The sequence below is a fragment of the Eumetopias jubatus genome, unplaced genomic scaffold (assembly GCF_037043125.1).
Source record: "Eumetopias jubatus isolate StellerSeaLion01/CBP00866 unplaced genomic scaffold, mEumJub1_p1.0 scaffold_1, whole genome shotgun sequence".
NCBI lineage: Eukaryota > Metazoa > Chordata > Mammalia > Carnivora > Otariidae > Eumetopias > Eumetopias jubatus.
The window spans coordinates 131,711,419-131,735,424 of record NW_028274807.1 but is presented as its reverse complement, the minus strand read 5'-3'; the positions used below and the strand labels follow the sequence as shown (position 1 = coordinate 131,735,424).

General features: G+C 32.9%; 1 protein-coding gene and 1 non-coding gene across 7 annotated transcripts in view; one reads left to right on the top strand and one right to left on the bottom strand.

Annotated features, from left to right (window-relative positions):
• Positions 1-24,006, top strand: part of TBC1D5 (TBC1 domain family member 5) — a 570,230-nt gene that overhangs the window by 49,317 nt on the left and 496,907 nt on the right. For all 6 annotated transcript variants that reach the window (XM_028099038.2, XM_028099036.2, XM_088026316.1 and 3 more), the window contains exon 2: positions 2,596-2,658. The gene's annotated coding sequence lies outside the window, so the exon portion shown is untranslated. The remainder of the gene's footprint in view (positions 1-2,595; positions 2,659-24,006) is intronic.
• On the bottom strand, positions 8,221-8,361 carry LOC114205745 (U4 spliceosomal RNA). The gene has a single exon (XR_003608455.2). It is a non-coding gene; the product is annotated as a U4 spliceosomal RNA (small nuclear RNA).

Sequence of the window (24,006 nt, the reverse complement as noted above, 5' to 3'; positions counted from 1 at the left end):
TATGATGTGCCTATGTGTATGTAAAAATATATACTGTGTATACATATATGTGTGTGTTGGTATTTATATTTATATAAAACAGGGGTTATTTTATATGAAATGTTTTATAGCCTGTTCTTTATTTAATATTATGAACACTTCTCCATATCAGTAAAATTCTAAAGCGTGATATTTAGTGACTACCTAGCATTCTATTCTGAAATTATCCCTAACTTCATTTAAACATTTACTTAAACATTTAGGTTTTCTTTCACACATACACAAATCTGTGTACATGTACCAATAATTTGCAGTGAACCACCCTCATGAGAAATTTTGAGTGTATCTCCCATTTTCTTTGAAGAGTTGTAACCTCCACTTATAATTTGCCCTACAAAATTCATTTTACCTGTCTTCCTTAGTAAGAACAACCCCAGTATTATAGCTGGGCATTATTACCAATGTTGGAGACTACATTTCCTATCCTCCCAGATGGTTAGGTGTGGCCAAAGGATAAAGCTATGGTTTATAAGCTGTAGGCTGAAATAACACAGAGGAGTTAGAAGGCAGCAAGGTGGGCCTTTTCCTCCCCTTTCTTTTTCTGCTACCTGCAACGTGTATGTATTAGTGAGGGTGCCCATAGTGTCGGAGTATGAGGCAACTTAGAGTAGAAACAGTATGTAGTAGAGCAGAAAGATGGAAAGAACTTAGGTCCTCAATATTTGGAGCTGCCACATCAGCTTTTGATTGTCTATTTCTGGACATTTACATGGGGAGAGTTCTCTCCCTTTTTTTTCCTCTTAAGTCTTTATATTATTATAACTTAAGAACATTTTTTGGTTCGGGAAGGATATGACCTAATTCTGTCTGATAAAGGATACCATTGTTTAATACTCTATGTAGTAATGTAATAGGTCAAATATAAGGAAACATGCATTGTGTCATGGTAGATTTTGGATCTATGTTGCAAACAAAAATCTACTTTAAGACTGGAGACAGATTAATTGGTATTGAAAGGAAAGTACTTAAAATGATACATAATTTTTGGATGTTTTTGTTAGCTATATTGCTGAATTTGTTCTCAAGTGCTTTTAATAATTATCATAAATATTATTTCAGAAAACACTTGGTAGCTTTTAGGCAAAAGCAAACAAACAAAATCCTCCCCAAAGCCCCAAAACAGAAACAACCCACAAAACCAACCCACAAACCATTGAGGGTTGTATATTGTATCTGAATAATCCCTTCAAGCCCTATGAATTTTTAATACTAAATATCTTGGCCAGTCACTTTGACAAAGTCAGCTCATAAATGTGACTTTTAATGTTCTCTTACTAACTTTATTGGAAGAATTTTGAAAAAACGAAAAAAACGTTTTTTGTTACTGTAGACTCTTTTTAGTATTGATTCTAAGAAAGTTGTTCATGACTTTAGTGAAATGAGTGAAGGATACACATTTAAAATATTAATATACTTTTTTTTGAGCAGTGTTAAGTTCACAGAAAAATTGAGCAGAAAGTACAGAGTTCCCACATATCCCTTTCAAGGATATACATTTTTTTCCCAGGGTATTCCACTGCATATAATGTTACACAAATTACAAAAGACTACATCTCTGAGCCAAATTTGTACTATTTTATAAGAGGAAAACCATACACTACTAAAAATCATTTTATTCTAACCTAAGGTTTCCCCATCCTCAGCATTATTAACATTTTAGGACAGATAATTCTTTGTGGGGGGTCTCATCTATGCATAATAGGTGTTTAGCAGCATCCCTCATCTCTACCCACTAGATGCCAATAATATTCCCAGTTATGACAACCAAAAATGTATGCAAACATTGCCAGATGTCCCTTGGGATGCAAATTGTTCCCCCGTTGAGAACCATTGCTCTAACCAATTTATGATGTTTTAGGATTTGCTATATTTTTTAGGTTGAGTTCAGGTTTAAGGGTCTGTAGTTTGAGGAACCTTTACACAGAAGTTGTGTAGATAAAGTTAGAATCTTCCCTTACACTTGGGGACCATAGACAGTCTTCTCTTCAAATGTACTATATTGTTTGAATTTATCTGTAATGCGTAAAAAAACCCACTTTAGAGTTCTTATTTCTGTGTGAAAGGCTATCATAGTTTGGGATCTACTATTTATGGATTTCAGGAGTACTATACTGTGGGTAGATACAAACTTTAAATGTGCAACGAAGACTGATTTATGAGGTCAGTTGTGTTTTGACTCTTTGTAGTGCTCTAATTAGATTGTCATTATATTCAAATTGTAACAGTTAAGTGATCTCATGTATTCTATCAAGGACTTTGAGCTTCTCAAATTGAGGATAGCATTAGATGTCAGCCAATCACTTTGCCCTTCAAAGTTTTTGCCTTTATATCTGAAATCCTGCCAATTGTAACAGCTTGTGTGTCAGTTCCAATAGAGGAAGCTAGCCTCTGTTAGCTTGTACTTAGTCCAGTAAAGACTTCTAAAAACTTTGTGTAGTTTACAACTAATAATGTCCACTTCCCACTGCTACTTTGTACAATTACAAAACCTTGTTCACTAGCGATGAAATCTCATCTGTAATAATTAAGGTTATTCTTACTGTTCTATCTCTGCAGAAAATTTCCAAAGACTTGGTGAAGATAGGAAAACTATCAGAAAGGCAGTGGCACAATTACCCTGTAAGTATTGCTTTGTAAAAGAAGTGTAAGTTAAGAATATTTTAAGTATCCAGTTGTTTGGGGGAAAATATGTTAGGCAAAGATATTATATGTAAAATATAGAGCAGGATATGTTATAATCATATTAATAATTTATACGAACTAATCCAATGCAGTCCTTTAAAAATTGAAAATGTGTTATTATGTATTGCGATGAGGATTTTACCAATAGTATTAAAAAATATTTCTAATTCTAACAAGGATTGATCTAGTTTATGTACATTTGCTTATTTAAAACTATCAGAATCCAGAAAATCATTGTAGTTTTGTAGGCTTGTGATTTGTTTGGGTGACTTATTGTTTAGGTTATTTTGCAGAATTATTTATTTGCTGATTTATTTATGTATTTCATTATTTATTTATTTGATTATTTAGTAAATTATTTATCTGATGAATTATTAATACATCTTCATGACATGCTTTAAATTATTTATAACTTAATTTTGAGTTTATTGCTTTTAGAGCCTGCATTGTTACTGACTAGTTTTGATTTTTTTTCTTTGCGGTTCTTTAAAATTAAAGTATTAGCTCTAAGGCAAAAGTGTATTCATCGCAGTGCCCATGGATTTTTTTTTCTTTTTTTTTCTTAGTAATTTGTGGTAGAGATGAAATTTCAGTTATGCTTTGTTTAGTTCTAAATTTACCTGTTTAGGGTTACTGATGATAGAATGTTTATGTATTATGTGCATACTCATTGTAGAGTCACTTACAAATTAATGATATAGCCTATAGTATGTAAACTGAGATTGAACATGTAAACCTCAGTCCACATTATCCTTTGTTTCTCTAAGGGGCAGGTCTGCATTTCTTACTTGCTTTAAAATAACTAACAGTCTTGCTATTTTATTTTAGAGGCAAATCTATTTTACTACTGGGATATATATATATATAGGAAAGTTTCAGAGAAATGAAGTCCAACTTAGATTTGGATCCCTGAGATATAAATTTGACTGATGTAGCCTTTATTTTTTAAAATTCTCATTATATGTATATTTGGCAAATAGCATGATGTTGATATAAATTTTTATATCAGTCATAGTGACATGTTTAATATCATATCATATCCCTTATGAAAAGTTTTATACAACTTTATTTTAATGAACTAAAATGGACAAGGGCTTTTATAAATGAAAGCTATAATTTCTCTGACTTTAGCTAATAATTCTCTTATGTAAAGTTTCTATTTTTAACCAAATCAGGTATTTTTTCTTTCATCTGATTCTATTTTATAAGGTAGTGCAGTTATTAGTGCTGTCATTGAATGGGTTTAATGAATAGGTTAAGTAGTTGGGTAAAAGAATGTCATATGCACAACTTAGTCTTCTGTGTTTGCTTGCAGTGAATTACTGTGTACTTTACAGTTTTAACATTTCAGAAAGAGACAGCATTGTACAATTCAAGTTAGGATGCTGTTTCTTAATTTGATTTGATTTGATTTAACTTTTTTTTTTTTTTTTTGAGAGAGAGCATGAGCAAGGGGTGGGGTGTAGTAAGAGGAGCAGAGGGAAAAGGAGAGAGAATCTTAAGCAGGCTCCACACCCAGAGCAGAGCCTGATGCGAAGCTCGATTTCACGACCCTCAGATCATGACCTGAGCTGAAATCAAGAGTCAGATGCTTAACTGACTGAGCCAAAAGGCACCCCAGGATGCTGTTGAAATATGGTGAAAATGGCCTCTGTAGACAGGTTTTACTATGGAATGTAAATTATGCATATATATATATATATACCCACATTTCTTATTTTGAAATATTGAATATATGAATGTTTAATTGGAATATTGCTTTAGCGTCTTCATATGTTTGCCTTGAAGGAAGTGGTTTCATTTGATTTATATACATGGATTTAAAAATGTGTGTATTATACATATCTGTGACTTCTGTTTTGGAGATGAACAACCACAAATACTGTCAGATATGGAATTTTATTTCAAAATCTGCTTCAGTATGCCAATGTGGACTTCTTTTGAAGAAAAAAGCTGCCTTCTCCAATGTTGAATAAGATCTTACTATGTTAGTTGTCACAATAATATGCCCAGCCACACTGTTAATATGTATTTGTGGAGTATTAGGTGTGTTATCCAAGTGGTCTTCATTGGAAGACAAACATGTGCATGCACACACATACACACACATATGCACACATATGGGAAATTTTCTCCTGACATCAAAACAATTTTTTAGGACTTGTTTTTGGAAGGAGACATCAGTGGAGATTTTCATGATAATAGCCAGCATTTATTGAGCACTTATTATGTGCAGGTACAGTGCTTATATGTTTTATATGGATTATTTTTCTTCACAGTGAGATAAATACAGTTATTGTCTTCATTTTATGAATGAGGAAACAGAAACTTGGAGACGTTAAGTTACTTGCTCATTGCCACACACATGGCAGTAAGTGATGCCGCTGGGATTAGGACTCATTGAGTCTGACTCTCATTCTTTCTTAGCCCATTACAGTTTTGCATGTGTAGTTGGTATTAACCAGTTTTGGGTGGGTTTTCTTTTTTTTTTTTTTGCTTTTTTGTTTTTCAGAATGTAGTTCTTTATTTCTGATAGGTTTAACTTGCTAAGTGTATTCACTTTGTGTTATACTTGGTCATCTTTTCTAAACAGTAGGCAGTACTTGAGCTTCTTGAATTTTCTGACTTGATTCTTCTTGTAATCCCATATAGTGGATCAGAATTACATAAAAAGAATTTGTGCCTCAGGGAGATTGTATGGTTTGCCTGGTGGATGTCCAACACTCAGATCTTTGGACTCTTAAGCCCAAGGCAATTTCCAGGGCTCTGTTAGATCAAGTCTGATTTCCTTATAAAAATAATGGTATTATCAGGGTTAGACACATGTTGTTAAAAGAATGATTGAGTCTGATGCCTGAGCTTTTATAGAAATGGCCACAAATGTACTATTAAATTAACTCTAAATATAGTGTTTAATATACAGTTAAGTATTTTAACATGTGTGTAAAAAGGATGAGAAGAAGGCCAATTGTAATTTTAAACACTTAAATGTAATTACTTAAAAGATTCTGTAGAGCCTCCAGGAGTAAGGAAAAATGTTGTGAATTTGGTGTGAGGCTAAGAGAATGGGATCTTTATATTCTGTTTGCTTCTTGAAGACAAAGACAAGCCTTTATTGTCCTGGGTCTGAAGTACACAGACATCAGAAAACAGATGAGCCTAGGGTAAGCAGAAGAGTTTGGGTGATGTTGGCATGAGTGCCATAAGTAGCTGCATTTGTATGAACAACAAGGTATTGTGTGAATCAAAGTTTTTATGTTAGAGTTTCCAAGTAAATAATTAGTGTTACATCATAAAATCCTCAAAATCCGTGATTTAGGTAATATGAAATACTGTAATAGCTAGGATGACCATATAATTTATCTTCCAATTCATGACACTTACTCGTGTGAGAGCAATATGTCACCTGTCTGTGAGTAATTCCTAATATCCTTATATAACATATATTTAAGAGGAATCTTAATTCACTACAATATCTTTAAAAATATTTGATTTTGTGATAAAACTGACTTCTTTTGCCAGTATTTGTATGTTTTTGTTAGGCAACCAAGGCAGTTTGTGGCTATGACTTTTATCAAGTGTGACTGATGTTTCACAGCTTTCGGAGCCTATTTTCAAGGTGAAAGTAAAGAGGTATTACAATTGGGAACAGAAAAATGGGGATGGCAAAGTTGCTCATGGTAGAGAGTTCTAAAATTTCTCTTCATATCATACGTTGTAGGATTTTCTGTGCTCATTTTGCCTTCTAAATCTTTTAATTGGTGGCATATTTAACGTTGTACTGAAAACTAATCCTATTTGTTCTACCTTCCAAATTTAAATTCTGTGTTGGATGATCCAGTGTTTTCCCCCATCCCCCCCAAAAAAATCCATGTTATATGTCATATATGTATTGCTATGTTGGCAGTTTTGCCAAAATATTTTTAAAAACAACTGTTTTTCCTTGGTGAAATTTTGTATAGGAAAATAGGAATCTCTAGAAAAGGGTTTTTTTTTTGTAGTTTTCTTTTTAATTCCCTCTTGACAGGTATTTATCTAAAATGACATATTACATTATTAAGTCATAATTAGATTATTAAGGTTCCAGTTTATTTGTCTCTAGAGCATTAGATGATTTGTTAAGTTGAACCAAGTAACCACACTGACATATTTGTGTTTGATTGTACAGTAAAAAGAAAAAATTCTTATGTAATAATTCTTATTCATATGTGTAATATCAGAACTCTTTTCATTCAGAAAGGCCTGTTATGCTTGGTAACAAAGGAAGAGCGTCCTTATATTTTACCTTGAGTTTGTCACAGTATAAAGTACTTCATAAAATACTATTATGGTTGTAAGAGTAGTAACATAACTTATATGTTGGCTCTGAGAGTAGCTCCTTTATAATTATGACAAGTGAAAGTACAGCCAAAGGTCATGTTAAACACAAAATTTCTTTCACCCTCGTCCGTTTTGTGGATAGCATGTGAAGTACTGTGGGTCCCTGCACTGATATTTTAAGAGAACAACCCAAGGTTGTTCCTGTGGAAGTGTTTCAAATACCTTTCTCCCTAATCTCCTGTGCGGTTGCTAAATTTGGCATGAATGTGTATTTGAATCCTGGACTAATTAAATAGAACCTTATTAAATTTAGAGTTTGCAAAATAAAAAAGGGGACTCATACAGTAAGGATTTCTTGGGGCTGTAAATAATACTAACATATGAGTCTTTAATAATACTGAATATTATAAATGCAGTATCTTAGTGTTGATGTTGCTCAGTGAAACAATGAACACCAAACAACATAGCAACAACAAAAACAAAGTAAAATCCACACTAATGAAATTATGTAAGCATGGCATGCCTATACATAAACACTTTATTGATTATATTCTATTTTTGACTTTAATTTGGCTAAGTAAGAGTTGGAATATTAAAAAGATATATAGGAAAGCATTCTATAAAATTATATAAAGAGGATATACATATGATCTAGGGTGGTTATCAAATCTCTTTAAGTCATTCTCTTTACACAATATCAAAAAATATAGGTCACAGAAAGGGTGTTTGGAAGAGGATAAAATTAGCAAGTTTCAATTTTTTGTATAATTGATAAATGTTTATGTTTTTGAAACACTTTTTTTCTATTGTTTTTCCCACTATAGTATGCTCTTTGCTATAAGACTTCTAGAGTTATGATTTCTAAATAAGAGTGTATTGCCTAAAAAGGGGAGTTTTGGAAATTATGCTTTTGTTTGTCACAATATTGTGGGAGTGTTTTTGGCATTTAATGGATGTAGCTCAGGGATGCTACGTATCCTAAAATGCATGGGGCAGTCTCAGACTATAAAAGATAGTCCTGAGTACCATGTAACTTTTCAATGTCTGCTTGCTTAAATTTTTTTCAGAGATAAAGTAGTAATACTTTCATGTATAATAATACTGACAACTTTTTGTAAGATGTTACATGAAGAATCTTATACTTGAGGGGAAATTTATGTGGAGGGGAAGTTTAAGGAGAATAAAGAAATCCTCTCAACATTCTGTGTAATTTACTTCACACATTCTTTCCACATCCTGGTTTATATATAGCATTTCTATTAGCAATAATCGCGCCTCGGATAAACCTCATTGGCTACGATACTGCCACTGCACAAAGCTTATATATAGCATTTCTAACTAGAAATTTAGCTGAAAAGTTTTCAGTTCAGTAACGCAATTTACTGGAGGTTCAAGAATACTGATTGCAAATATGTAACAAGATGTTTAAGACTTTTGTTAACAAACTGAATTTTAAATTAATGGAACTCATTGAATTTTATTAGTTAATAAGGATTGTTTAAAGATATTTCATAATTGCCATCCTAATTAAAATTTCATTTTTTAGAATAATGATAATATGTTAAAATTATATTTTAAAATCATTTATTTTTATATTGCCTAGTGTTCAGTAGTACTTTGATAACCATTCCAGGAGTTTATTGTATAACTTCTCTGTAACTTCTTATACTACATTTCTTTACTTACTCTATTTACTATGTTTTATTTTAGGAGGAGGTAGTCTCTATTATATATATATTTTAATTTAATTTTATTATGTTAATCACCATACATTACATCATTAGTTTTTGATGTAATGTTCCATCATTCACTGTTTGTGTATAACACCCAGTGCTCCAAGTACTAGAGACTTAATGTATACATGCCTTGACAATGTGGTGGTATTACTGGTATATATTGTAATCACACTGTACCATGTCTTAGCATAGGTAATTGTTTGACACTGCACTTAAAGATAAAACCCAGGTCAGTTGCACTAACGCCATATTTCATAATTTTTTTCCATTTGAACAGTATGTAATTTGTATTGGCATTTTAATCTTTATTTCATTTAAGCTTCTATCTTTATCTTCACATTAAATAAATTTTTGTCTGTAATCACTTAACACTATAGAGTTCTCCTATACTCCTTTTTTCATTTTCTTGTACTTCTTATGGAGAATGACTTCTTTTGTCTCTTAGATCTAAATTTATTATATGTAGGTGCAAATATGTGACTTTTATTTTCCCTTCTTAAGTAGCTGTGCCTAAGCATTTATTTAATGAAGTAAGTATTTTGATATAAATTACTTCTATTTTTCATTAATATTATGGTTAGGGAATTAATATTAGTTTAAAAAGAACATTCTGTGTGTAGTTAGATTTTTTTATCTCTGAACTTCATTTCAGGATAGTACAGAGAACTAAAGGGGCATTGGATCTGGTGGGATTGAGAACCATTGTTGTAGAAATGTGTGCTTATTCCTCCTAGCTCTTCCAACTCACATGCTTAAAGAATACTTCCAGATTAAATTGGAGCTTCTATCAAAACTAACAATTCATGTAGAATTAAATACTTCAGCATTAAACACTCTTCTAGTAAGGAATATAGGGACTTACTCTGATTTCTTTGATAGTTTTGTAAATGAAAATTAACTGCATAGGAAGTATATGTAATAATGGAGTCAAAAAAGGAGATTTTATTTTGTCCATAAGACAACCAGATAGAGTGGGCACAGTTTTTCACTTAAAATTTGAAAAATAACTAATGCTAATTAATCAATTTGGGGGGATTCTAAAATTGATGAGTGATATAATTTAGAACCATTTTGAACTGTTGTTTATATCTCTAAATCAGTCTCTCATGTCATAGAAACTATACTATTATATTTTGTCGTTGGTTTCCTAAATGAAACCTAATTATAAAATAATCCAGTTAAACCCTTTTGTGAGTGAAAATTGTGTGTGTATGAATGCATTTGTTTTTATAGATACATGATTTTGTTTATCTTCAAAGTGACATTATTTAGAATGCATATGAGCATAACTTTAGAGATGAATGTGTAACAGTTTGGCAGTCATTTACTGGTAGAGACTCATCTGAAGACAGCCATTGTCATGGGGTTTCCCTCCAGCCTCACAGGCATCTTTGCCTAGGTGAAGAGTACTTGCTTCTAATTGCTTCCTCTAGTATTGTTTACTGTGGTTACTGTTTTCTTTAGCTGCTAGTGCCATTTTCATTCATGTCTGTGAGGTACTGAAGTGATCTAGAAGGTCAAGGATTTGATATCTCTGAGGTTGGTTAGCTTTGCTCTGGTCCTTATCTGTGATTACAACTCATTGTCTTTTTTTCTGGCTTCACTTCCTTATTATACTCACACACATTTTAGGAAGGGTTAAAATGCCTTTATTTTACTCTCAGACTTGATTAATAGTTTGGTTGAGTATAGATTTTTAGGTTGTAGGTAATTTTCTTTTAGAATTTTTAAGGCTTTGTTTCACAGCATTCGGTATTGCTTCCAAGAACTCCATGGTCTTTTCCCACCACATTGTTTTCTGCTGTGCATGACCTGTTTTTATTATTCTGAAAGCTTTTAGAATCTTTATCTCTGAATTTGTATGATGGTGTGTCTTGGAATAGATTTTATTCATTGTTTATACTGGCACTTGAAAGGACCCTTTCATTCTGGAAGCGAGTGTTTTTTCAGTTGGGGAAGTTATCTTGAATTAATTCATTCTCTTGTTTGTTAGTTTTTTTTGTTGTTCTCTTATTTGGAAATTTGTCACCAGGGTAGTAGAGGTGGCATGTGTGAGGCAGAATGTTACTGGACTGTGGACAAAATAGTTTGCTTCTCCTTGCTATCTTTTTTTTTTTTTTTTTAAGATAGATTTATTTGAGAGAGAGCGCGCGCACAGGGCAGGGGGTGGGGAGCAGAGGGAGAGGGAGAGAGAATCCCAGGAAGACTCCCTGCTGACCATGGAGCTCCACATATCATGACCTGAGTCAAATCAAGAGTCTGATGTTTAACCAACTGAGCCACCCAGGCGCCCCTCGTCTCACAGCCTTTTATAAGTTCTTTGATGAGTTACTTCCCTTGATCCGCCATTTTGCAAAAATTTGAGATCTTTTTGGGATTTGGGAAGGAGAGGAAATCGGCTCATCTGCTTAATCTTTTTTGAATCAATCTTTTTATGTGTTGTTTGCTCCTTACTCTTTCCTGGCTACCTTATCCTGCGAGATGCAGCTCTCAAAAGCTTTCTCTGATTTTTCAGTGATATCACCTCATTTTTCACAAATCTTTGTAGAGCACTTATTGTACAATGTTATAATTACTAGTTTATTGCTTATCTTTGTAACAGAAACAGGAGTTGTCCTATTTTTACCAGTATTTCAATACAAAAATGGTATTTCTTAAGTGAATGAAAACAGGAACAAAATATAGAAATGAGATAGATGGTAGGCAACAACAGTACAGTTTCGTCAGAAGAATTATAGTTATTTCTTATTTTAATTCTATTTGATTAATAATGTTTGATAAATAAAAAAATGGAGATTTACTTTAGTAAAATGTTAATACTGTTAGTGTCCTATGGTAATCAAATTAATGTCTTTATATTGAGGCTAAAGTACAAAATAGTCATGAGAGTTTCAATGTAAGGGAGCATCTTTTTTAAGGCATTTGATTAGGAATTAAGCTATAAGATATTAAAAAAACAACTAGTGAAGAATTGTATATTAAGGGGAGTACAACAAAATCATAGGAAAGAGACAAGAATGGAGAAAAATTCTTGTCTTTTGGGAACAGCATTCTAATAATTTCAAATAATAAAATTGAAAATTCTAAGAAAACAGGATATATTTATTTTGTGAAAACTTGCCATATCTATAGACAAAAGGAAAAGATCTGAATTAGCACATGATTTTGTTAAAAGACCTTCTCACTCTCTTGAATTCAAGTTTCACCATCAGAATTACCTGTTATTTCTTCCTGGAATATTTTCCTTTGATCATAATTTTGTTTTATTAATTTTAACTTTAATGGTAGGAAATAAAATTTTAATTTAAACTGTTTGACTCATGACTCATGTTTTCATACAAGTTAAAATAAATCAATCAGGGGTGCATGCGTGGCTCATTCAGTTAAGGTAAAGATAGCTAAATTACTATTGATTTCAGCTCAGGTCATGATCTCAGCGTCCGGGGATTGAGCCCTGTTCAGTGGGGAGTCTGCTTGTCTCCCTCTCCCTCCACCCCCCCAAACATGTGAGCACACATGCTCTCTCTCTCTCTCTCTCAAATAAATAAATAAATCTTTAAAAAGAAAAGTAAATCAATCTGGAAATATGTACTGAGCACATAGAAGTCCCTGGTTGGTGTGAAGAGATACTCACTTTTGAGGTGTGCTTTCTTAAGATGTATACACATAAGGAGTGGCACGTACAAAGTTCAGTAGGATGGGAAATGTCTTAAAATTCTATATGGTGACCAAGGTGGGATTTAGACCAAGATGGGATTTAGAACTATCTTTAGTAGAATGTTAATATATTCTTAAGTTATATCTTAGGCATGTTGTATATAAAAGCAGTAAGGATTAATAACTTGATAAAGTTGTTAATATTTAATATTTATCTCTTATTTTAGTCCATAGACCCTGTATCTTTAGGGCCTAGTCATTGTTCTCCATGAGTTTGTCAGCTACTTAGAAATGTTCTTAAAATTACATAGAATTATTCTTGGGATATTGCATTTTTCACCTATTTGTTCATATATATTCTATAGGATATATATTATACTATTATTATTATGTAATATATATATTATGCTGTTATCATATTCATGTATTATTATAATGTTTTTATAAAATCATTCAAGTTTCAGAAATTAGGGTTACACCAAAAATGGTAGGTGGTAATTTTTTTTTGCTGTATGGTAATCTTTTACTTCATAAAACACGGTTTGACTTACTTGTTTTGTGTCCATGTATTTTTATTTAAATTCAGTATTCATATTTTTTCAGCATCACTCCAGGATAAAGTTAGATATTTTTTCATTCAAATTCACTAATTTTCTTCTATCTTGTAATTCATTTGCAGTTTCATGAAAATTTTTTCTCGGGTGTGCCAGTTTCACATGTATACTGTCTCTACTACCCATCTCCCACAGTTTCTCCTATCTCCTTTTCTTATCTTTTATTTTGTATCCCACTTCGTATGGTAGATGACACAGAACCTAGTACACACAAAAAACATTATGAAAACTCAGTTAAGTGCAGAAAGCTCTTATGGAGAAGAAAATGTAATTATGTTATTGTGTAAACTTTTACAGTGGTGCCTAGCAAGCTAGAACTGCTTAACAGATGTGATTGCTTCATTGTTTCAAATTTATGCCAATCAGAGTTGATAGGATTTGATCACACTGTAGTAGACTTATGGGATAAATTACAATAATGCATGACATACTTCAGATAGAAAACATCAATATAAGTTGAATATGATTTCTAGGGTACAATAACAGGTCAGTAATTCTTTAAATCAGATGGTTTCTACTTTGAGAGAATATCAGTTTTTGTGAAAATTAACAGTAACTTTGATATTTTCTTCATGGTGACAAAAAAGTGTATTAAACTTTTGTTTTAGTGTACAAATGTGATTCTAAATGAGAGGCATCTTGTTTCTATTTAGTTATAGATGACCTGTCAAATTTCCAAAGGCCTGTAAAGAAATGAGGCTAAACTAAAAAGAAATTGGACTGCACAAAATTTTAACACAAGATAAAAAGCTTGTCATTGGGGTACTGACTTCTTTAGAGTAAGATTTCATTAGATGAGTCTAAAGGCTGACTAGGAATCAGTCCCTTCCTCCCTCCCTTCCTTCCTCCCTTCCTTCCCTCCTAACAGGTAGAAATTTAATACCTCACATAAAGAAAATGAAAAAGAACATACTCACTAATGAAGTGAAAATTTCCCCCATGGAAGTTAGAGCCAAGGAATGGGGAGTCAGGTTCTCAATCAAGCCTGTTTATTCTAACAATAAATGGTAGAACCAGTTATTTCAAAGCCCCTGCTAAGATTGTTTTTTAGTTTTACTTAGGGAGTCTACCTGGTGGAATCCCTCAGTTCAATTTTGAGACAAAAGCGTGGAGTCTCTTGAGAACTTGATTTGAAAATGTTACTAAGGCAAATCATTTGTGAAAGAGGGTAGAATTTTTAGTTTCTTAAATGGGAATTTAAAAGTTTTAGGATATTGAAACTAGCCAAACCAGTGATTATTAAGAAAGTAGATAGACCCTCATATTTCAGGTAAGGATATTGTAAAGTCTTTTTAATTTTTTCATTAGAAAATTATTTACATCATGGCTTAGATTTAAAATACTTAAATATTCCAAATATTTGCAGAAGTATGGAGGATAACTAGAACAGGCAACCTTGTATTTACCATGCAGAATTAATATGTTAACATTTGCTGTATATGTATTTTAAAAGCATTTTAAAATCCTTCCTTTCACAGAGATTACCTCCATCTTGAAATTGGTTTATATCCTCCTGTCCATGTTTTTAGACTATTAGTACATTTATGTGTTCATCAACATTGAGTGTTTTTACTAAATTAGAATATTTATGTAGTTTCCTTTTTAAAAATCCTTTTTACCCAACATTGTTTCTGAGCTGTTCCTTTTTTTTTTTTTAATTTTTATTAACATATAATGTATAATTTGTTTCAGGGGTACAGGCCTGTGATTGATCAGTCTTACGCAATTCACAGCGCTCACCATACTACATACCCTCCGCAATGTCCATCACCCAGCCACCCCATCCCTCCCATCCTCCTGCACTCCAGCAACCCTCAGTTTGTTTCCTGAGATTGAGTCTCTTGTGGTTTGTCTCCCTCTCCTGTTTCGTCTTGTTTCATTTTTCCCTCCCTTCCCCTATGATTCTTTGTCTTGTTTCTCAAAATCCTCATATCAGTGAGACCATATGATACTTATCTTTCTCTGATTGACTTACTTCGCTTAGCATAATACCCTCTAGTTCCATTGCAAATGGCAAGATTTCCATTTTTTATGGCTGCATAATATTCTACTGTGTGTGTGTGTGTGTGTGTGTGTGTGTGTGTGTGTGTGTATACACACCACATCTTCTTTATCCCTTCATCTGTTGATGGACGTCTAGTGAGCTATTTCTTCTATTTTTACAACTGGTATATTAATTTTAACTGTTTTCTAATACTTCATGATAGGACAAAGTCAGTACCACAGTTTGTGTATCTATTTCCCATTTGGTGGACATTTAAGGGTCAGGATACTTTGCACAGACTTTTTCCACAGATATTCATGTGGCTTTGTAGGGCTCAGTGTTTTCAGCACATGGGACAAGTTGCTGTCAACTCTTAGAGCAGTGTATCCAGGTTCTGGTATTAGGCAGCATCCTCAAGCAGTTTGGTGCCCCTAGCGCTGTGTACTGCTTCATCCTTTCTTGCTGAAGTTCCTCTGCTGCCGAAAGCCAGTTGCAAAGAAGCCTGCCTACAATCTTGTTATGCTGTTCTTTTTAGAAAACATTCTTCTTTCCCCACTCTGTATATAAAAACATAAAATAGCTTTTTGTGTGTTTGTTTGAAAAAGATGCCCTTTGCTGTATTTTCCACTTTTTACATTTTGGTTTATTTTAACCTGTGGGAGGCTGGGACCTATGTTGTTTGGGGGTTTATTTTTCCATTGCAACAGGTGCACTGGGTCTGTGCATAAATAAGACATGGTTTCGCTTAATATGAACAATATGATTTTGTTCCCAGATAGTTATATAATTGTTTCAGTTACTTACTGTGAAATATTGAAAATAATACACTCTTATTTGTGAATATTTTGGAATTTTTTTTGGAGATTATTTGAAAATTTTATAACCTAAATTACATTATTTGGGCTCATTTATATTATAATTTTCATTAGGCTTTATTTTAATGCATTTTACATTTTAGTAGAAGTCATGTATTTAAAAGTATACTTAAACACATATTAAACACTTAAGATTTGGATTGTGATGCACTCTAACCATTGAAGAGGAAGCTGTTGGTTTATGAAATTCTTGGACTGTGTGCCCAGCAGCTTGAAGCTGCCTCATACAAGGCCAAATATTAGAATAGTAATGTTATTAACCCTTTCACTGAAAGTATTTCTTCTTGAAATAAAAAAGATTGAATAAATTACTAGGTCTGCATCATTTCTTCTGTATCAGTAGTTTCAGAAAGCTGAAAAATGTTTATGCTGTATAATAAACAGATGCTGCTCTAACAATGCAATACATTATGTACCAAAAATGATCTCTGTTTTAATCATAGATGCTGATTTAATGAGACAAGACTAGCTTACATCAAAAATAGATTTAGGGTGTGTTTTTTTTTTTTGGCCCTCTCTGTTTTTTCTATGTAATTAATAGACACACCTCTTAATATCATTGTCAACATTTTTTGGGAGTATTTCTTTGATTTTCACATGTATTTTCTTTTTTCAATTCCTAGGAGTATGTAACTGTCTCATAAACCCGTTCAAAATAGGAAAATAATTTTAAAGAAGGTGTCTCATCTTTCCCTGTATTGTTTTTTTGTGTGTGTGGAAAAAAAATCTTATATGTTGATTTAAAGTTTCTACTTTTTTTTGAGGGAAGACTGTGTAATTTTTAATAACTTATGGGAGAGTTTTAGGGAAGACAGTCAGTTAGACTGTTAATTGACTGTTGAGATGGTAATGCTTGAGGTTTAAAGTCTCTTTGATGCTGTGTGCTTAGGTTACTGTCCACAGTCAGGTTACTGTCCACAGTGTCAATGGACCCTTTCCTAATCTATGAGAGACAGAGCTCTTCACTAGGCTCTACTTTCATTTCCACTTCACTTGATTTTATTCCCTCAAATTCAACTGCAGTTGCTGACTTTGAGCTCTTAAATTCTTCTACATCTGGATTGTACATCTTGACTGACAAATTTGCCTTTGCATTTGGTCAGATAATTGTATATTTGGAAGAATATTCCTATTGTGTGTTTTATTCCATTGAACCTAGCAGAATTAAATGTAGTTTGGATGCATAGGGAAGAATTAATGATTGGAAGATAGAGAGTTGGTAAATTATTTATTCTGGCCCCGAGGAAGCTGAAAAGCTGAGTGAAAGACTAATAAATCATTTGTGGTAGTGCTGGTTGTCACTTCCAATTATTTTAGACGGTTTTGTGATAAACTGCAGCACCTGCTAGATATCCGCACACCCTCCCTTGATGCTGGTGGTGCAGCTTGTTTAGTCGATTATCAGAGGCAAGTTTGTGTAAAGTTTATTTAGGTTGGAAAGGAAATTGCTCTTTTTAAGTCAATTTTGTTGCCTTTTCTCATTGTTTTGATTGCTATGAAAGGATTTGTGTGACATGGCAGGGAATCTGGAATGTACATACCACTTTAGCCAGGGGAGACTATCTTTATCTTTTGTTAAATTAAATACTTGAAGGATTGAGCTTCTTTGTTATTCCCAGACTAATTAAAAACTACTTCTACTGAGATGATTAGTATGCTAAAGATCAAATCATCTTTTTGATACTACAACATTTAGTAGAGAACCACTGCTGCTCTTTGACCAGACCTTTTTTCATCATTCTTTGTTTTTAATGGCTAAAGCTTTGAAACCAGTAGCTCTAAAAGGTAGTGAGGTCCTTCTTTGCTTTCGTTCTAAACTCAGCTGCTGAGATCCTTGGAGACATAAAAGAACTTAAAAGAAACCTTAGCCTAGACTTGTCTGGTTCTAACAGTAATGAAATACTGTTTCTCTAAAACTCCTTCAGAAATAAACTATGAACAGCATATAATGTGCATGCTTGGAATTATGGTCAGTTCTTTTGCTTTCATCAGAGTTTAATAATTGTTTATTATTTTGTGCCCAGAGCCCAAAAAAAGTTTAATACATCAGAATAACTTTGTTTTCATTGAGATTTTCAGGTTCAATATAAAAGCATGGATATTTGAGAGGATTCATATATAAAGAAATAATCTTGATAACTGTCTTGTATTCATTCATTTTTACTGACTAATTTATTTCTCCTCATAAACTTTTATTAAGCTCATGTGTACCTGCTCTCTGGGAACAAGTACTACTGTTAGAACTGATTTGTTCTTAGAGTTTAGCAGGTGCATGTACTATTCTAAGCATTTTACATATATTAACTCATTTCAGTACTATAAGGCATTTACTTACTGTTATTATCCTTATTTTACAGAAGACCCTTATGGAGTGATAAGGCCATGATTTCATTTTTCCTTTGAAGTCTGTACAAGGAGGGAAGTGTTTATGATAAATCTTATTAATTAAGTTTGGAATTTCAATCCAAATAGTGTAATAAATATAATAAATGTCACTTGTCAAGCATTTAAATTTGGTATTATACATATTATTTTACTTCCCTCATAATCATTATTATATTTTTATGTTGAAGAAATTGAAGCTTAAAGAGATTAAACCGCTTGTCCTGGGTTAAGAAGCAGTTTAGAGGTTGAGGAGCTGGGATTTGAATCAAGATCTGACTGCTTCTGTACTCTATTTAGTGGTTACAAACCCTAGTCCTGATAGTCTGTTGTTTGGTAAGCAATAGAAAGTGGGAAGGAAAGTGGCTAGTGGGAACCCAGGCAACTGGAGTGCTTTTCCAGAAGTGGGATCAATGTTGCTAGATCTAGTGGGGTGTTTTTGTTTTTTGAGAGAAGTTAAAAATCTAGATCTTTTGGGGCACCTGAGTGTCTCAGTTAAGTGTCTGACTCTTGATCTCAGCCCAGGTCTTGATCTCAGGGTTGTGAGTTCAAGCCCCGTGTTGGGCTTTATGCTAGGCATGGAGCCTACTTAAAAGTAATAATAATAAATAATTTAAAAAATTAGTTCTTTTTATGTGAAATTTTCAGATTTTTTAAATCTTGGCAGTTTATTCAGGTTGAGTTGTTTGCCTACTGGATGTGAATGCCACTTTGTGACCTTTGCATATTACTTTTGGTAGAATTTGTCTTAACCTTAAGTTTGCCTTCTGACTTTATACACTTGAAAAATAGTAAGAGTCTATGAAAGAATATTAATCGGATAATATCAGTAAAATTTCATGCTTAGGGGAGATTAACAGGCTAGGCAAGACATAGTTATTCATTATTTTAGGAATTTTGTATAGTTTGATATACCTCAGATGAATTTTAGTTGAGCTTAGATTTCAGGTTATCATGGGATGCTACTAATTTAAATACGCTCTAGCACAGAACATAAAATCAAAGAATAAAAAAAGTCAATTTAAAATCTTGAAAATCTGAGCAGGTATTAAAATCTGTAAATGTTAATTGAAGCTCCCTCAATGTTGTGCCTTTGGTAACAAATCCTGTTATTTTCCCTCCTTTCCCTGCTCATATTCATTTATTTTCCTATGGTATAAATCATATGGAGATTTAAGATACATGTAGTTTTTCATTGAAATGCCTTTATCACATTTATAGGTAGGATAGTATAACATGTGGAATATTGTGACTTTTAATGGAATTTCAAACAATTAGTCGGAGACCTTCATTTATATGGAATATTACCCTGGAAACAGTTTTTAGTGCATGGGAAACCGAAATAAAAATCAGTGGTTGGTTGTTATGGTTTTATTAAATGCTTTTATGTCACTTAACATAAATACAGTATCCTTGAAGAAAATGTTACTGTCATTTCATCAGTGATTGAAAAAAAATTCAGACTAATTAGTTGTTAGAGTAGAAAGTTCCTCCAGAAACCCAGATTAAACACCTAACCTATTGTTAGTTGCCAATTGACTATTTCAAAGTAATTTTTCTTAATGAGTTTTAAAGCCTACCTTATAAGGAAAAACGTCTGTTCTGTCCAAAATCACTAGTTCTTTGAAAAATAGCTTAATCGATTATGAAATCTTCAGTTTGTCCTTTATAGATTCTTTACATATTATTTCATATAAAAATAAAATACTTATTACTGACTTATTTTTCTAAGAATTTTTTTTGACTTAGAGCATTTCATTTAATAGTGTTCAATTCTTTGCCAAATTGTGGCTTTAAAAATTGAATGGAAAAATATTTTACTGTGTCCTCTTTATTATAAGAACAATATAGACTCTTAGAAAAATTGAAAAATAAAAAACACACATGATCCCACCACCCAGAAATGACTAGCACACCCCATTCTTTTTTTTGAAGGTTTTTTTTTTCTTTTTTTGCTTTAGCATTTTATATTTGTCTTTTCTGTGATATTATTCATAGTTTAGTAGATTGGTTTTTAAAAGACAGTATAATATTCAACAGAGTTCAAATGCATACCCTTCACAAAGCTCTCATCCAGTACCTGGAAGTAAATTCTCCTTCTAACTTCCATATGAGTATACCTCTATTATGATACCTTGTAGCTACTTATTTCTCACCCCAAACATTTGGAGGGTAAGCGCTATCTTATATTTTTCTTTATATTCTTATAACATTTACTCACTGTTGAATGAATATATGAAAATGGATCTTTAACTTGTCTCCTGCATCCACCAATTGAAACAGCAAAATGGCAGCACATATGTATGTACAATTTTTATAATTCTAGTGGGTTATACAAGTAGGGCTTTTGTGGAAATGTGATTATTAAGAAATCAGTGAAGTTTATGGAGCTAATAATTCTTCCTAGATCTAAAGATATACCTGGTCTTCTAATCATACTTAATGAAGATTTACTATGTTCAGATTTGCCAAGTAAATCTAACTTGAAGAGGGTAGTTTGCTAAATAAGTATTTATTTACAATATTACAGTATTAAAGGACTGCAAAAGAAATACTTATTGGAAGGCTTGAAATTAAATGGAGCATGGGAAACTCGAAACAAAAAATTTAGATATGGTGGATCTAGTATGCTATTCTTTACATAAAAGGTAATTCACAATTCTAGAGGTGATTAGACCTTTAAAAGTTAACTTATCAGTAAGAAACAAGTTTTGGGACTTAAATAACTGGACCAGGTCGTAAGACTGCATTGTACCTCATGCTCAGTAGTAATGTGTGCTCAAATAAGTTTTGAATGAGTAGGTTAAATACCTTATGTGTAAGAAGTTGTTGAAAATTTCACTGTGTGTCCTTTAGGAAAGTTATTACAAAAAAAAAATTACCATGAATGTATACATTAGAAAACAGAATGTTTTCATTCCTTGAAAGTAGTTATGCTTTGAAGAGAACTGAGAAGACATAATACTTTTAAAGTATTTTAAAGTAATGTAAAGGAAGATGAAATAGAGTGGGTTCTAGTTAGCTTTGTTTCCAGCAGCACTTTGACTATTTATTGGAAGGTATCCTTGAATAAGCTTTATGGAAACTTTTTAAGTTGGAAGAAGATTTCAGCTGGAGTGTCTAAAGGGTCACTTAAAAAAAAAAAAAACCCTCTATATTAAAATAAAATGTGTCCAAGCTTTAAAGAAAAGATCTCAGAGTTTGCAGATGATCCTAAAATTGGAGCTAGAGGAAATAATGAGGAACAATGCAATCAGATTCAAAAAGATTTGGATTGTTTAGGTGATTGGGCCAGCAGATGGCAAATGCAGTTCAGTGTAGACAAATGTAAAATAATTATCTTAGGAACAAAGAACCAATCATACAGCACACTGATCAGGAAAAAATTTGTGGGTTATTGTAGGAAAACCATTGAAACAGTTAACCCGGTGCACAGCTGCAGCAAAAAAGGCAAGCAAGAAACCAAATTAGCAGACGGATAGAATATAAAGCAAGAGGCAATACTTATAGTGTATTAAGAAACTTGCTAGACCCCATCTAAATTACTCAGTCTAGTATTGGTTGCTAGAGCCACTTTAGAAAGAGTAAATTTTTGCCTTGGAAATAGACTAGAAATTGTAACAAGCAAATCTAATAATGTTAAAGAGATTTGAACTAATTTTTATGAACTTTGAATTTGTGAACTTTTATAGATTCGAGCAAGACACTGAGTCAAAATAAAGGCACTTCAGGTCTGTCTGCTATCAAAACTTGATCTTAGTAGAGAATGCATATGGTTTCAGCTGCCTAGGGCCTTACCTAGCCCCCTTTATAGTTTAGGTAGGAGGCTGCTTCTCACTTTTCTCAACTAAAGAAGCCTAAAGGCTGGCATCATGAGGTCCTTTGCAGCTTGAGAGCTGCATCTGGGCACCAAGAGTGATCAGGGGCATGAAGTCTAAGAGCTGCAGATGAGATGGCTTCTTCCTGTCCTGTGACGTTGGTTACTGATGCAGTAACATGTTGCAGGCTTCATTCTAGGCTGTGGGGGAAGGACTTTGTGATTTGCCTTCCTTGGTTCCTCATTCTCCAACCTTGTCTCAGTTTTTTTGAGCTATCCAGTACTCATCCAATAAATGCCCTTTTGACTTAGATGAAGCAGAATGTTTGTTATTTATAATTAAGAGCCCTAACTGGTACAGTAGTAAGGTCTTGTTATTTTAGCCTTGGCCATTGCTTTTTTTTTGTTCTTCCATGTGTTTGCTTTGTTTGGAGTGGTGTCTTACTATAAATCACATTTCAGATGAGAAGAAGAAAGCTAAAATGCAAAATCTGTCTCTCTGTCTTTCTCAATCTTTCTCATGGTTGAAAAGATGCAAGAAAAATTTGCACCAATTCTATCAGCATCAGTAATTCTCTTGTGCAATTTAATTTCATACAACCGAGTAGTGTCACTTTGTTAAAAATGATGTGTGGTGTTCAGCCGGTTTGTAGAAACAGTGCATATACATATCTTTCTGTATTTGTGGTATCTTTAAAAAGCATTTTCACGTTTTACTTTGGAGGAAACAGTGCACTATTTTCTTAGTGTCACATGAGTAATAAGTTGTAGATCAGGATATACTGTCCAGTGTTGTTTTATGTTATTATTGATTAGTGAATTTATTTTGAATGAAATAGTTTGAAGAATAATACTTGTGAATTAGTTGGTTAATTAAATTTTAAGTTTGTGATGAGTTGATTGGTTAATATTTAGAAGATTCTTATCACGCATGCAATGTTTTAAGTAGTGGTTAGGTTTTCCATTTATCAAATATATCCTTTTGACTTGTATTTAAATTGTTAGTCTAGTATATGGATGCTTGAGCCACAGCCACATGTAAAGTGGGGAAAAAAGTAATAGAAGTTTCTTTTTTTGAGGGATGGTGTACAGAGCTATTCCCTGGAAAAATTTTGAAGTAATCAAGAATTTTTTTGAGACTTTCATCATTCTTAAATGTGAAATGGAGCCCTCCCAATCGAAAGACTGCCCTTGAGTTCATTACTCATAAACCTGTAGGTTGCCAGGACTCGTCCTCCCCTAAGACCTGTATGTATCATGGCATCCATGGCATGCCTTGCCTTCCAAAGTAAGTATTCCATGATTCAAATTTGACTACCCCTGCAACTCTGCCCTATAGTATAGATTATGGATGGTGTTAGGAGACAGAGCTGTAGAACTGAACTATTTCAGATACCTATATGAACCCTTTCTCCTTTTAGAGATTATTCTTTTATGAAGAGGATACTTAATGCTTTGACAGTTTGGTTATTATATCTCAGCGAAGGAAAGACGTCCATCTAGTGTTAAGGGATACGTGTTTGGTTTTGTTGCACCATTAGGGACTGCATATATTATATTCACATACTCAAAATAATTTTTCAAGTATACTGATTTTATTATACAGATCTGTATAATAATACTCGAAATAATTTTCCAAGTATACTGATTTTATGGACAAAGATCTGTATAATAAAATCAGTATACTTGGAAAATTATTTTGAGTATGTGAATATTAAGGGTAGTTGAAGTTTTACATTCTAATCTTGAAATTATTTGAGATCTTTGTTTTTTTCTGCATCCTATACATGTATAGAAAGAGATGTCTGGGACATGGGGCTAAAATACTTAGCAGATGATTACATACCGTGGTTGGTATGCCAGATCTGCATATCTGCAAGGTAGCATAAAGATCCCTTTA